The sequence below is a fragment of the Phascolarctos cinereus genome, unplaced genomic scaffold (genome assembly GCF_003287225.1).
Source record: "Phascolarctos cinereus isolate Bilbo 61053 unplaced genomic scaffold, phaCin_HiC Scaffold_2;HRSCAF=192, whole genome shotgun sequence".
Taxonomy (NCBI): Eukaryota; Metazoa; Chordata; class Mammalia; order Diprotodontia; family Phascolarctidae; genus Phascolarctos; species Phascolarctos cinereus.
The window spans coordinates 275425182-275441487 of NW_027555625.1; the positions used below are offsets into that span (position 1 = coordinate 275425182).

At 35.8% G+C, this 16306-nt stretch overlaps 1 pseudogene; it reads right to left on the reverse strand.

The window, feature by feature from the left end:
- Positions 1 to 15227: 15227 nt before the first annotated feature.
- On the reverse strand, positions 15228 to 15841 carry LOC110207358 (isopentenyl-diphosphate Delta-isomerase 1 pseudogene; annotated as a pseudogene).
- Between the last annotated feature and the right edge of the window lie 465 nt (positions 15842 to 16306).

Below are 16306 nucleotides of genomic sequence, written 5' to 3' on the forward strand. Positions count from 1 at the left end.
CTTTTGGGACACCCTGTATAGTATTTTGAAGTTTGAGAAAGTGTTCTACTTTATCTCATTTGAACTTCATAATAACAACCCTATGAGGCAGCTACTATAGTTGTTATTGTCCCCATTTTACATATGAGTAAACTGATACCTAGAAAGATTGTGACTTGTCCAGTATCATATAATTTTATTAGAGGTGGAAGTAGAACCCAGGTCTTTCTGACCATAAATCTAGCCATTAAATCATGCTGCCCCTCCAAAAGATGCCTCAGAAGGTTCCTAACCTGATAATTCTTTTATTTCCCCAAATCAGGGTAAAGTATTGAATCAGGTCATTATCATACATTACAAAAAAATGCATATATCTATATCTATATATCTATATCTATCTATCTATCTATCTATAGATAGATAGATAGATAGATAGATAGATAGATAGATAGATAGATAACCAGATGCAAAATCATATTGATCCTATTTCCTGAGAACTCACACTTATGCCATACCAGGCCAGGCCCTCATCACCTCTCACCTGGACTATTATAATAGCCTTCTAACTTATCTTTAAGCCTTAATAGCTTAAAACTGCACTGTGTCTTTTGGAACACTTTGTATACAAATGTGCTAAGGAGAGATCATGGACTAATTTGTAGTGATGTTGTGATCTATATTTCTGGAAAGAGAAGCAATACTGATGGGTCCTTAAATTAGTGTCTGAATCTCAGATTGTAGAATTTGAGATTTGGAAGGGACCCCAGTGGCCATCTGCCTCAAATCCTATATACCAAAGGAATCCCTGGGAAAACATACCAGATAAGTCAAAGGACCTGGGTTCAAATTTCAGCTCTGCTATCAACTATGTAACCTTGGGAAAGTCACTTCACCTGTTTAGGTCTTGCTTTTCTCATCCATAAAATGAGGGGATTGGAACACATGGTCCTTCTAGTGCTAAATGAAAACTTCAATCATCAATATTGGAGTAAGTCCTGGGCCAGAGTTGACCTGGCTACAACTGAGGGCCTTAAATATACCTCATTTTTCTATGACCAACCTATTTCTAGGACTCCATTAATTTTTGCCTTGGCCATAAGTCAGGACCGGAGACTAAACTTCCTCTGTACTACTATCTGTTGTTGATCAGTTGTTTAGTCATATCTGACTCTGTGTGACCCCTTATGAGGTCTCTAGGCAGGTACTAGAGTGAGTTGCCATTTCCTTCCCCAGTGGACTAGGCAAACAGAGGTTAAGTGACTTGCCCATTTTCACATAGCTAGTGAATGTCTGAGTCTGGATTTGAATTCAGGTCTTCCTGCCACTCTAACCACTGTTCAACCTAGCTGCCCCCTGCCACTATTAGCATACTTCATGCCTTGCCCCCTCCCTCATTTTCTACCTCTTTCTTAAGAGATTAATAACCAGATCAATATTATTTTTCCTTTTGTGAATGGCATGACAACCTATTGCCAGATAACTACTTAGCATCCCTATGTTTCTGAGTTGGAGGCTGCCTAGGTCAAAGCTCCCTTTCCTAACCATTGTTTCCTACTCATTCACATTAGCTCCATTCCTCCAGTGTCCTCTCCCATTCTGACCTGACTATCCACTGGGCCCTATGGAACTAGTATCAATTGTTAACAAACCATCTTTCATATTAGACCTGGACCCACATAAAGGCAAAAGCAGTTTCATTTTGGTTTTGTATTCCTCAGGGCCTATCCCAGTGCTTGACACATAGCAGGCTATTTTCTCCAACAAAATGATAAACTTTTTAGTTGAGTACTGTGCCAGGCACTATGCTAAACACTGGGAAACAAAGAAACAAAAAGACTGATCCCTGCTCTCAAGGAGTTTATAATCTTTTTAGTAGTCTCTTAAATGCTTGTTAAACTAATATGAAATAACCTTGGTGGTGGTCATGACCCTTGACTCCTGTCTTTCCTCCTTTGGACATCATTCAATTCAAATTCATTCCCCAAACTAAATTCTGAAAACTATGCTTAACTACTGACCCACATGATATTTTCCTACTTTTTTCAGTGAATGCAGTACCTGTTGCAGAGCCTTCCTCTTCATTCCAATTCTTTGCCTCATTCTAGAGGACTTCAACATACCTATTGATGTTGCCTCAAATAACCTAATTTCCTAGTTCCTCAATCTATTCAATTTCCTCGATGTACTGTGCTGTCATGTCATTCGTTCTCTTACCCTCCTCTCCATACCCTGTCTGTTGAAGTCCTTGATTCATACTTTACTGGGGGAAAAACTGACACCATTTACCAAGAGTTGACTCTTCTCTCCTCTTCCTCATCTTATATCAGCTCCTCCCATCTCCTCTCCTCCAGTCTCTAATGGTGAGGTGACCCTTCTATTTGCCTAGGCCAACAACTCTACATGTATTCCTTTGATTTCTTCCCTGTCCATCTTTCCCTGAAGATTGCTTCCACCATTATCTTCATTTTATTTTTTCATCTTCAACCTCTTCCTATGTAATGGTTTCTTCTTTACTGTCCACATATATTCCCAAGTTTCTCCTAGCCTTAGTAAACTCTTACCATGCCTGCCAGCTATTGGACTAGTTATATCTTTCTTCTTTTCCTAACTAAACTCATTGAAAAAGCCATGTATACTAAGCACCTCCATTTTTTCTCCTTTCACTCTCTTGTTGGTTTTATAACCTCATCATTCAGGTGAAACTGCTCTCTGTAATTTTACATGTGATCCTCAAATCTGATGGCCTTTCTTCTTTCTTTTGAATTTAGTTTTGTTTTTAATAAACAAAAACTTATTTTTCTCTTCCTTCTATCCCCCATTGAAAAAATTCCTTATAACAAATATGCATAATCAAGCAAAAAAAATTCATATTGATCATCTCCAAAAAATGAATGAGTTATTTTGTACCCTGAGTTCATTATAGCTAGGTCCCAGTCAGTACAAATAATGACTCCTCTGAAATGGTTGCATTATTTCAATTTACACTGTGTATTTCCATTGGTCTGGTACCAATGAACATATTTTACACAATTAAAACTTTGAGCAGTACAAACTTGAAGACATGCAATCACTTTAGAATATTCATTCTTCATACTAATCTAGACTTAGTTATACCTCTCTGTCAGGAGGTGGGTAGAATGCTTCATCATTGGTCTCCTGGAGTCATGGCTAGTCATTGATCTGCACAGAGTTCTTAAGTCTTCCAAAGTTTTTAAAAAATTGTTATTATGTAAATTGTTCTCCTGGCTATTCTCACTTCACTCTACATCAGTTCATATAAATCTTACAAGACTTCCCTGAAATAGTCCCTTTCTTAATTTCTTACAATACATTAGTATTCCTTTACATTCATGTATCATAATTAATTCAGCCATTCCTAAATTGATGGGCAACCATTTAGCTTCCAGTTTCTTGCTACCACAGAAAAAGCTGTTACATTTTTTGTACATTTGGATCTTTTCCTTCTTTTTTTCATCTCTTTGAGGTATTGATCCTTCTAGATCAAATGGCATACATAGCTTAGTGACTTCTTAGGTATAGTTTCAAATAGCTTTCCATATACAGTTCCACTAACAGTACATTAATATACCCGCTTTCCCAAAGCCTATCCAACATTTATCATTTTCCATTTCTCTCATCTTTGTAATGGCTTCTTCTTAATCCACATCCTTTTTGACCTTTCTTCAGCATTTGCCACCACTGACCAAATTCTCCTCTCTTTCCTCTGCTTTTCCTTGAATTTTCTCTCTCCTGGTTTTCCACCTCCTTATCTGCCCTCTTCTTCTCAGTTTCTTTTAGTGAGTCTTCATCCATGTCATTCTCATTAATTGTGAGTACTCACTAAGTCTATCCTCACTACTCTTTTTTCTCTCTATTCTCTCACTTAGTAGCTATGGATTCAATTATCATCTCTCAGTTGATGGTTCCCAAATCTACACATCTTAGCCTTAGTTTCTCTTTGGAATTCTAGTTCTGCATTACTAACTACTCAACATGTCAAAGAGACAATTCATACACAACTTGTTCAAAACACAATTTATTTTTCACCACAAACCCACTCCTCCTCTGAATTTCCCAGTTACTGTTAAGGGTACTACTGTCTTCCCAGTAATCCAAATTTACAAACTCAGTGTCACCCTCTAAGGATATGTATTTATCTTTTGTGCACTGATTTATACATGTCACCTTTCTCGTTAGAATGTAAACTCCTTAAGGGCTGGGTCTGTTTTTGCTTTTTCTTTGTATATCCCCAGTGCTTAGTACAATGCCTGTCATATACTAATTATCTAATGAGTGTTAATTGATTGATTAATCCAGAAGTGACAGGAGAACTAGTAGAAGTCAAATAGTAAGTGGCATATTTGTCAAAATAATGACCTTTGTCTAATTTTTCTTTGGAGTTCCTCTCTTTTCCCAAAAAGAATGACTTTTATTTTATTATGCTTACCTCTTGATCATCCCAAGCCTTTCTCAATGAATCACTAATGGTTGGATGTCAGAAACTGTAACAAATATTGAAATATTTTTGAGCAGGGTTCACACTCCTCAAATCACAGGTAGTCACTTGTTCAAAAGCTTGCTCACAGAGACCCAAAAGAAAGAGAGTAAGTTTCTCCCATCACAGCAAAGGGCTTGTAGATTAGTGCATAATTACATTTCCCAGGCTTCCCTCTGTTACCTTTGGTTACCTGTGGTCTCTGTAAAGCATTCATTACTTTCCAATTGTCTGATTTTCTTTTCTTTTTTAATTTTTTCCTGTTACCTTCAGACTTTGAAATTAGTTCAGTGACTCAGCCATTTTAAACTTGTTATTAATTTCATCGTCTCCTGCATTATCAGCCCCTTTTCTTTCCTGTTTCTCAAGAGCCTGACTTAGTCTTTTAACCCTTTCTATACAGAAATGAATTCTCTTTAACCCTTTGTAATATTAAGTATCCTGCCTTTGCTGGTTTTACCACTTTTTGCAGTCTTTACTACTGATGAGCAGTCGTATTTAGTTCCCTTCTACCTGAGCTATTTCCAAAACTGCTTTATCAAACTCCAAATAATTCCACAAAAGAAGGAAAACTCCAAAGTCTTCTCATAGACAAATTAGCTTACTCCAGAGTGTTTTCCTAGAAAAAGCATTGAATTTAGCTAGACGTTCTCTGGGCAGGTTGCAACACTGCTCAGAGATGTCTTAGTGATAGCTTTGAAAAATACACAATTATTCATTTGTTAATTTTTTATTTCATTTATTTTTTATTTTAAAAATTTTAAGTTCATTTTTTTCAACTAACAAAAGTTTATTTTTTCTCCCTCCTACCTTCCCCAATGCAAAAATAAAAACCAAAGCCCTTGTAACAAATATGTATAACAAAGCAAAACAAATTCTCACATTGGTCATGGCCAGAAGTACCTGTCTCATTCTATACCTTGAGTCTATCACTCTTCTTTCATAAAGTTGATAGATGATTTGCCATTGGTCTTATAAAATCATAGTTGGTCATTGTGTCAATCAGAGTTCTTAAGTCTTTCAAAATTGTTTGTCTTTATATTGTTATATAAACTGCTCACCCAGTTCTACTCAATTTACTCTACATCAGTTCATGTAAGTCTTCCCAGCTCCCTCTGAAACCATTCTTTTCATCACTTCTATAGCACAATAATATTTCATTTCACTCAAATACCATACTTCATTCATCCATTCCTCAGTTGATGGGAAAATGTGCCTTATTCAGAAATAAATGTGACAGATACAAATGTGATATGTTGTAGACATGTATTACAGATGACCTTATACAGAAGGTGGAACAGGGTGTGAAGTTTGGAAAACATCACAAACCTGCTGAGGAATCATACCATAGTGATGGGGTGAACTTCAACTTTCTTAGCATCTTTGAATCTCTTACACTTTGTCAAAAACAAACATCTGATAAATTTATGACTTGCCTTAATGGTAATTTTAACCTTCAACAGCTGGAACAATTAAGGAGAACTGCTATTTTGGACCTGATTCTAAGAAGGAAGAAATGGTTGCAGAAGTAGGAATGAACAAATGATGATTTCATCTTCAAATCGAAGCTATCAATAGTAAAAACTTGATTTAATCTAGTTAGAGGATAAGGTGTGTTTGCCCTGTTCTCTACTACCAATATTCTTATGAAGTGTTAGCGTATGTTACTGCTGAAGTAAATGTATGGGGAACTTGTCAACAAGCTCATATTTTTAAAAGGCATGTAAAGAAGATAGAAGCAAGGGCAAATAACTGAATATGAAATACAAAAGTGGATCATAGCACTGTAAGAATTTTATCAGGAAAATTAGTATCCAGAATGAGTGAATCTGGCAGTGAAAGTTAAGGATGACAAAATGGGTGTTTCGAAGTTTTTAATACAGCTTTACCATATTGAGGGTCTGGGAAAGATCATGGAAGGGCTAGGATCACTATGTATGGTGAAAGGTATGGGACAATAATTAAAAACTTGAACTACTCAGCTTTTGTATTCACTGCCATTCTCTCTTCCAAGAAATATGGTTTTTGGACTAAAAAGGGTAGAACAAAAAATAGTGGAAACATAAACCTAGGATAAATAGAGAAATGACTAGTTAGCAACTAGCTGCACCCAATGAGTTCAATTCCTGAGGCTTGATGAATAAATGACATCTGAATGAACTACTTCCTAGGAGATTAAAAGAGCCAGAAGTTATTGCTGAGCCATTGTCTGATGCTAGAGAATGGTAGAGCTGATGCAGAAGAAGGACAATTCTTTCTTTTTCTCTCATTGACTCCAAAAAATGAGTAAAGGAGGATTATAAATTGTAGGGCATTGAATTGACTTTCATTCCTTGAAAAATCCTGGAGTATATTACTAAGAAATCAGTTCATTAGTTGGCTAGCATTTAGAAAAACAAGCAATGGCCACACACAAAATCACATACACATATACATATACATACACATATACAGATAAATATACACACATCTGTATGTATATATAAACATATACATATTATGGCTACAGGAAGAAAAGGTAATGCTAGAAAATATTTCCTTTTCTTACAGCATAGCTAGACTGGTAGAGCATGAGATGTTATATTTAGATTTCAGTGTTTCACTCGACAAAGTCTATCATAATAAATTTGTGAATAAGATGCAGAGATATTAGCTACTCAATAGTACAATTAAGTGGATATAGAAATGCATAATTGACTGAACCCAAAGAGTAGATATTAACAATAAGCAGTTTTTACATACCATATACAATATTGACCTTGGAGTCATGCTGGCATGAGTTTGACTCTCACTTCAGAAACTTCATAGTACTATGACTTTGGCTAAGTTGCTTAATTTCTCTTAACCTCATTTTCCACATCTGTAAAATGAGAATAATAATAGCATCTATCTCACAGAGTCAGAAGGAAGGAGGAAGGGAGGGAGGGAGAGATAAAGGGAGAGAAGGAAAGAAGTGCCTGTTCTGTGCTAGGGACCGTGCTAAGTGCTTTACAAATATAATTTCATTTGATCCTAACAATAACCCTGGGAGGTAGGTGCTATTATTATTTCCACCTTATAGTTGAGGAAACTGAGGTAGACAAAACTTAAATGACTTGTCACATAAATAATAAGTATCTGACACTGGATTTAAATTTGGAAAGATGTCTCTAATGGAGTCCCTCAGGCATTTTTATTGAGGACTTTATAGAAAGCATAGATGGCATATATGTTAAAAAGAATAATACATGGCATGCTTTTCAAAATACTCAGAGGGATACCTAACATAGCATATGTTAGTTTGAATTCAGTAAAGATTTTGACCAGTTAAAACAATGGACCGAATAAAAATAAAATTCAACTCTTAAGGGAAAAAAAATTTGACAAATATAGAATAGAGGAGGTATGGCTACATAACAACTTCTGTGACAAAGATTTGGGGGCTATTGTGAACTACAAGCTCAACATTAGTTAACAGTGTGGTATATCAGGCAGGAAAGTTGATGCAATCCTAGGCTGAATCAGGAAGCACATAATCCATTATAAGGGAAATACAGATTCTGTTATTCCCTACTTTGGTCTGCTCACGTCTGGACATCTGTGTCCACATCTAGGGATGACAGTTTAGGAAAGGCATTGACAAACTGAAATGAATTCAGAAGGGAATGAAGAGGATGGTTCAAGGATAATATAAGGATCCATTGAAGGAATTGGGGATGTTTAGCCTATAGAAGAAAAGACTTAGAAGGGCCATGCTTACTGTCTTCAAGTATCTGAAGGTCTTTCATGCACAAAAGGGATTAGGCTTGTTCTGATTGTCCCAAGAACAGAGATCTAAAAGCAATGGGTGGAAGTAGCAAAGAGGCAGATTTCAGTTCAATAAAAGGCAAAACTTCCAATTAAAACTAACAGTGAAATGGGTTTCTTCAGCATATACTGAGGGCCCTCCCTCCTCATTGGAAATCTTCAAACAAGAATTAGATAAGCACTAATAAATGGGGATTTATCCAAAGGAATTCTGGGTCAGGTATGGATTGGGTTGTTGTTTTTGTGTTTGTCCTTCATTCTCAAAGAGGACCATGACATCAGGGAGATGACATGATTTGCAATTGACTTTGCTTTGAGTGAGGGAGGGCTGTGCAAATGGTTTCTGAGGCTCCTTTGAACTCTGAGGCTGTGTGACTTTCTAATTCTGTGAAAAGGATTCTTCACACACCCATTAGCTTTCCAAATTGGATTTGGAATTCAACTGCTACTGAAGCTCTCATCCCTTAAAGTAGCTCACTAGAGGCCAGTAAGGATTTATTCCCTCCATCTACCCCAACCACTGTCTTTCTCGTGTCCCATTTATTCAATTTGTATCAATAACATCCCTGTAAAATGCACATAGCCAAAAGGCATTAGAAAGTCCTAAATGATTTTCACCTTATCACTCACAATCAATCCCTAAGACTGGGAAATGTGACTAAGGAAGACTGAAAGATCTCAAAGCCTGTGTCTGGGGTCCATGGAAGCTGATAGCTATTATAATTTAGCTGCAAAACCTCAGCACTGGACCACACCCTTAATAAATTACAAGACTGGCCCAGGGAAAGGGCTGAGGAGCCATATGATAAAGAAACCTAGCTTAATTCATGCAGCCTTTCTATGAAGCATTTTTTGAATGTCTATGTTAGGCTCAGAAATAAACTAGTGGTCACTGGAGCTCTCTAGTGTTTACAATCTAAGTATAACATGCTTCCTTGGTCTTCCTTGTTCCCTGGGCAGAAGCTATAGTACCTCCTGCCCACTTTTTAGGGTCAGGGGGTATTCTGGACCTTTAATTGCTCATCAGTAGAGAACTACCTAGATGAAAAGTCCCTCCATCAATGCACATCAACAATTCATCTAAAATTTATAGTCAGAGTTTGAGGTAATGAAAAATTAAGCTACTTATATAGCGTCTTGCAGCTAATATGTGTCAGGGTCAGGCCTAGAACCCAGATCTTACCGACACCAATACCAATCCTCTATTTACTACCCTCATGTTGCATCTTACTTACTAAGAACAATAACAATTGTTTCAAACATTGAACACCTTTCAGTGGGATTCCAGTCCTAAGGTATGGTGGACAAGATAGGTGAAATCAAAGTCTTCACCTCCTATTTGTGATACAATTTCCTATTTTTCCTAACACATTCTTTACACTGTCTAGGCACTAAAGGGGTATATAAGAGGCAAAGGTTCATAGACCTTGATAGGTAGTCTAGTTGAAGAGATGTGCCACACATGAAAGAGTACAATGTAGGCTGATATAGGAGTCAGATTCCAAATGTATGCAATAGACAAATGCTACAAGAAGACAAAAATCTGCTTTGGATTGGACAAGGCACCATACCTTTGTGAGAGAATACCTATTTTGGGGGGAGGGGAGCAATTGGATTTGGGATCAAGAGAACAGATTTCAGATTCAGACAATGACACTTTCTAATGGCATGACCCTGAGCAAACTATTAAACTTCTGTAAACTTGATTTCTTCATCTGTAAAATGAAGGTAATAAAAAATCATAGATTTAAGAGCTGAAAGGGACATTAGCTTTTAGCTACTCCTACACTCATTTTACATATAATGAAATTGAGGCCTAGAGAGGAAAAATAACCTACCCAAGGTCACAATTATTAAATGGTAGAGTTGGGATTTGGACCAAAGTCTTCTGACTCCAAATCTTATATTATTTTTAAATTTTATTTTTAACATTCATTTTTTAAAATTTTAATTATCAAATTATCTCCCTTCCTCCAGTCCTTCCCCAACCCATTTTGAAAGCAAGTAACATATGTCAATTATATGTGTGAAGCCATGCAAAACATACTTCCATATTAGCTATGCTACAAAAGAAAATAAATAAATAAAAAGCAATAGGCGTCAAGAAAGTGAAAAAGTGTGCTTCAGTCTGCCCACAGAGTTCATCAGTTATCTCTCAAGGCGAATAGCATTTTTCACCATTGTCCTTTGGAATTGTCTTGCTTCATTATATTGATTGGAGTACCTAAATCTTTTGCATTTGAATATAATTACAATATTATTATTACTATGTATAATATCTTCTTGGTTTTGCTCACTTCACTTTGTATCAATTCATGTTTTTCTCATGTTTTTTTTTCTGAAACCATCCTATTCATCATTTATTATAGTGCAACAGTATTTCATCACAACATATAACACAACTTATTCAGCCATTCCCCAAATTGATTGGTATCTCCTCAATTTCAACTTCTTTGCCACCAGAAAAAGAGCTACTATAAATATTTTTGGACATATAAGTCCTGTTACTTCTCCCTAGAATAATGCTCTTTGAATTCAAGTATTTATACAAAGAGTAGCACTAAAACTTAAAACTACTTGTTACAAACCTTTTTTTTTCTTAAAAACTCACTTCCAGAATGACTAACCTTCTTTTTCACAGAGAATAGAGGTAAAGAAACTAACCTTTGAGACAATACCAGTTTTCTTAGAATCTTCCATACTAGGGAGATGATCCTAAGAAGATGGTGGAATAATGCAGGAAATTGCCTCTCCCAACTCTTCCACAAATAATTTAAAATAATGCCTCAGCATGAACTTTAAAATGGCAGAAATAATTAAAAGTCAGGGTAAAGCAGCTGTCTAACATAAGACAATTTTGGAAGATGTTAGGAAAGACCTGACCTTTCAGAGTGGTGGTCTGGCCTGATGGAAGTGCAGATACCTCAGAGCTAATACCTTTGAATTAACAAATAGCAAACCCTGGGTACAGCTATGTCACAGCAGCTTTAGCTTCAGGAACTTTTGCTCCATGGATAGTGTGGAGGTCAGATGGCTGATTAGGGAAGATTACAGAGCCCTCTCTTGGCACCTGATACTGGGCCCAGTGCACTGAGCAGACACAGTCCTAGGTTGTAGCTGTGGGTAAGGAGAAGAAAACACATGCAGGTGAGTGGGTGAGGACCCTGGTGGCTATAGTCACTTGAAGAAGAGTGGAGTCATTGGTTTTGGTTCCAGGTCAGAGGGGTGAGCTGAAGGTGGCAGCCAAGGGAGGGACCACAAGGATTAGGACAACTTGTGGTGACAGGGGTGCTGGGGGGTCCTCATTGTAGCTTAAGGACAGAGAGGAGGACCTGAGGTCAGGCTCCCAGATGGAGCTCAGAAAATGGCAGCACAAAAACCCTGAAATTTGAGACACTATCCTCCACAACTCAGGACTGGAGTTCAACTTTAACATAAAATTAACAGCCAAGAAATATTCTACTAAAATAAGTAAGCAAAAAAGAAAGAACCTGACCATGGATAACTGCTAAGGCAGTAGAGAAGAGCTGGGTTCAAACTCAGAAGAAGACAGTGCAGTCAAAACAGCTACTTCTACTTCAAAGAAAAATGTGAGATGGTCACAAGCCCAAAAAGAAAGAGTTTTTAGAAGAGCTTTGAAAGGACTTTAAAAGTCAAATGAAAGAGGTTGAGGAAAAATTAAGGAAAAAGAAATAGAATAATACAAGAAAATTATTAAAAGAAAGCCAATCAATTGGAAAAAAAGCTATCCAAAATTTATGAAAGAAAATTAAATTCTTCTGGGTTTTTTTTGGCTAGGCAATGGGGTTAAGTGACTTGCCCAGGGTCACACAGCTAGTGTTATGTGTCTGAGGCCGGATTTGAACTCAGCTCCTCCTGAATCCAGTACCGGTGCTCTATCCACTGCACCACCTAGCTGCCCAGAAAAATAAATTCTTAAAAATTAGAATATGACAAGTGAAAGTTAATGACTTTATAGACATCAAGAAATAGTAACATAAAATCAAAAGAATGAAAAATTGAAGATAATGTGAAACATTACATAAAAACAGCTGACCTGGAAAACAGATCAAGGAGAGATAATGTAAGAATTATTGCACTACCTGAAAGTTATGATTTTAAAAAAAGTCTAGACACTACACTTCAAGAGTTATTAAGGAAAAATTGTTCTGAAATTTATGCACTAGAGGGTTAAATAGAAATTTTAAAAATCTTTCAATGACCACCTGAAAGAAATTCCAAGATGAAAACACACAGGAACATCATAGCTAAGTTTTGAAGCTCCAGGTCAAGGAGAAAATACTATAAGCAGCTAGAAACAAATGAAATACTGCATAGCTACAGTCAATATAACACAAAATTTAGCATCTTCTATATTAAAATACCAAAGGGCTGGCTTTGCAATCAAGAATAACTTGCTCAGCGAAGCTGAGTGTAATCCTGTATGGAAAAATTTTATGAATTAAAAGACTCTAAGGTATCTGTGAGGAAATAATCAGAACTGAATGGAAATTTTGAAATGAAAGAATCAGGAGAAATGTAAGAAGTTAAATGTGAAAGACCAATTATAAGAGACTTAATAAGGTCATACTGTTTGATTCTTATATGGGAAAACATTATCTATAACTCTTAAGATTCATACCATTACTAAAGTAGTTTACAAGAGCATACATAGATAGAAGACTTGGGGTTAAGTTTAGAATGATGGGATGATCCTAAAAAAATAAAATTGGGTAGGAAAAGGTAAAATGGAGCAATTATTTTATCAAATAAGGTATGGATGGAAGAACAATTACAATGGAAGGCAGGAGGGGGGTGGAAGGCTGGTAGTGCTAGAACTTTATTCTCATCAGAACAGGGTTAAAGAGGGAATAGTATATACACCTAGAAGGGCAGGGGACAGGATAGGAGTGGGACTTTAAGAAGGTGTGTGTATCAAGAAATAAGAGGGTAAAGGGAGAGAATATGGGAGGGATTCTGAGAAGGTATGAGGATTAGGAAGGCAATGGTCAGAACTAAATTAGACATCTGAGGTGGGATAGGGGACGAAGAGATGGAGAGAAGAATAAACAGTAAGGAAAAATAGGATAAAGAGAAATACTCAACTAGTAATTATAACTTTGAATGTGATTAGAATGAACTCACTCATAAAATGGAAACATAGAAGAAGGGATTTAAACTCAGAATTCAACAATATGTTGCTTGCAAGAAATACATTTAAAACTGAGATACACATAAAGTAAAAATAAAGGTCTGGAGTAGAATTTATTATGTTTCAGCTGGTACAAAAAAGCAGGGGTAAATCATGATCTCAGACAAAGTTTAAGCTAAAATAGGTTTAATTAAAAGAGACAAACAGGGAAACTACATGTCAAAAGTACCATAGATAATGAAGTAATATCAATACTAAATCTATATGTGGCAAATGCTATAGCAACCAAATTTTTAAAGGAAAAGCTAAATGAATTATAGGTGGAAAGAAAGAACACAACTATAATAGCAGGGAACTTCAGCCTTCCGCTCTCAGAGCTAGTTACATCTAACCAAAAAATAAATAAGAAGCCAAGGAGAGGAATAGAATCTTAGGTAAACTAGATATGACAGATAACTGGAGAGAACTGAATGAGAATAGAAAGGAATATACATTTTTTCCCAGTGGTATATGGTACCTTTACAAAGATTGATTATATATTAGGGCATAAAAAGTTTATGGTTAAATGCAGAAAAATAGAATTATTAAATGAATCCTTTTCAGATCATGATGCAATAAAAATATATTTAATAAAGGACCATGGAAACACAGATTAAAATTAATTGGAGATTAAATAACTTAAACTTAAAGAATGAGTGGGTAAAGGAATGTCACAAAAACAATAAGTAATTTTATGAAAGAGAATAATAACGAGACAACATACCAAAACCTTTGGGATACAGCAAAAGTGGTGATCAGAGGAAAATGTAGATCTCCAAATGCTTACATCAATCAAATAAAGACAAGAGCAATGAATTGGGTATGCAATTTTTTAAAAAAGCCTAGAAACAGAACAAATTAAGAACCTCCAATTAGGCTGAGAATCTCACGCTCAAAAGGCTGAGAACCTCCCATGCCCTCTCGTCTTTATAGGTGTCACCCGGCTGAGAATCTCAGGCCTGCAAGGCTGAGACTTTCTGATGCCTGCCCGTTCTTATGGGCATCACCCGGCCTATGTTTTATCACTAATAAACTTTTCCTCTGGCTGAAAAAAAAAAGAACCTCCAATTAAACACAAATTAGAAATCCTAAAAATTAAAGGTGAGATTAATAAAATTCGATGTAGGAAAACCAATAAATTAATAAATAAAAGTAGGACTTGGCTTTATATAAAAAAGCAATAAAATAGATAAAACCATTGGTTCATGTGATTTTTTCAATAAATAATCAATTTAATTAAAAAAGCTTCTTCTGTAACAGTTCAACACAGTTACACATTATTTCAGCATATCTCAAAATATCCAAGCAGATAAAAGTAACCCTCTTTTAGGAAAAAAAAAAACTTTTATCTGAACCATAATAGAAACATAAATACTGAAGAAGCCTGTTCTAATCATATTAAAACTTAATTTGTGTAAATATGCCACAAGCAGATTTTTTCAGGAACATATTAAAAGACATTAACCTAGCTAAATTTCAATTGGGTGTGCAGGCATGTGTGGTTTTGTTTCATTTTCAAATAAAATATCTTCCCCATGTATATACTTTTTGGCCATGTGTACATGTAAGGCATACAATTTATAGTCACCTAGCTAGTGGTCTTTCTACAAATTTGAATAATATACATCCGTGATGGTCCTCCCACAACCACAACCTAATAAAAAACAAGGTAATTTTAAAATGACTTAAATGTAGAGTATTTTAGACATACATTTTTATATTCTAAGAATTTTTCTCATCTTCAACAAATTTATTCAAGTGATTCAAGTTATCCCATCATTTAAAAAGGAAAGTGTCAGCAAAGATTTTGAACCATGGCATAATTTTAATTTCACCCACAGTTGCATTTTCCCCAAGAGTTCTTCTAGTTCTTTTTTGGTCACATAACAAAAACTTTTCATCTCATTAGGATCTGGACCTAAGGTTACATTCTACCTCTTAAACAAGATACAATTGATTTCATATTCTCCCCAGATCACATCAGATTGTGTGCCTTGTGGCAAATTTATGTTGGACGGGAAATATCTTCTGGAGGAATCTATTCCATGGGGATTCCTAGTTTAGCCTTTAAATGTCTCTAAGTTGCCCATCTTAATCCTATGGCATTATTTTCTTCCAATTCTGTTGGGTTGCTTAGTGGATGACTGCAAGTGTTTGTAAAACAATCTTGAAAAGTAATTTTAGCGTCTAATCTCTGCTGCAGTAATAACTTGTTTTCTGTATTAAATGAGAGTAAAAGCTCTATGTAATAATTGTTTATCAATGCTTTTATTCAGGCAACAGTTCTTTTCAGTCTCTACACCAATCTTATTTTCATCAATAAGAATGTACATCTCTGCAAGGAGCTGAACTTGTTGCTCAACAAGATTGTTGTTTATTTCAGGCTTCATTGTGATATGTTTAATTCTTCATAAGAAACCTCCTCTCTTGCAGGGACTCCACTCCCACAGAGGCTACAGTGTTGTGGCACTTCTCTGTCAGTTGCACTACTAGATGAAGAGATTTCTCAGATCGTTTAGATCCCTCTTTATTTGTGTGGAAAGTGTTCTGTAATTGTGTTCACATAGTCCCTAGTTAGGCCTGGCAAATAAAAGCCTAAATATTTTGTATATCTGTAGCTATTTTAAATAGGATTTCCCTTTCTCTCTCTTCTTGATTTTTTTTTATAATAAATAGAAATGCTAAAGATTTATTTCAATTCATTTTGTATCCTGCAACTTTATTAAAGTTGTTAATTGTCTCAACTGGTTTTTTAATGGATTCTCTAGGATTCTCTGAGTATACCATCAAGTAATTGCAAAGAGTGATAGTTTCATTTCCTCATTGTCTGTTGTTATTCTTTCAATTTCTTATTT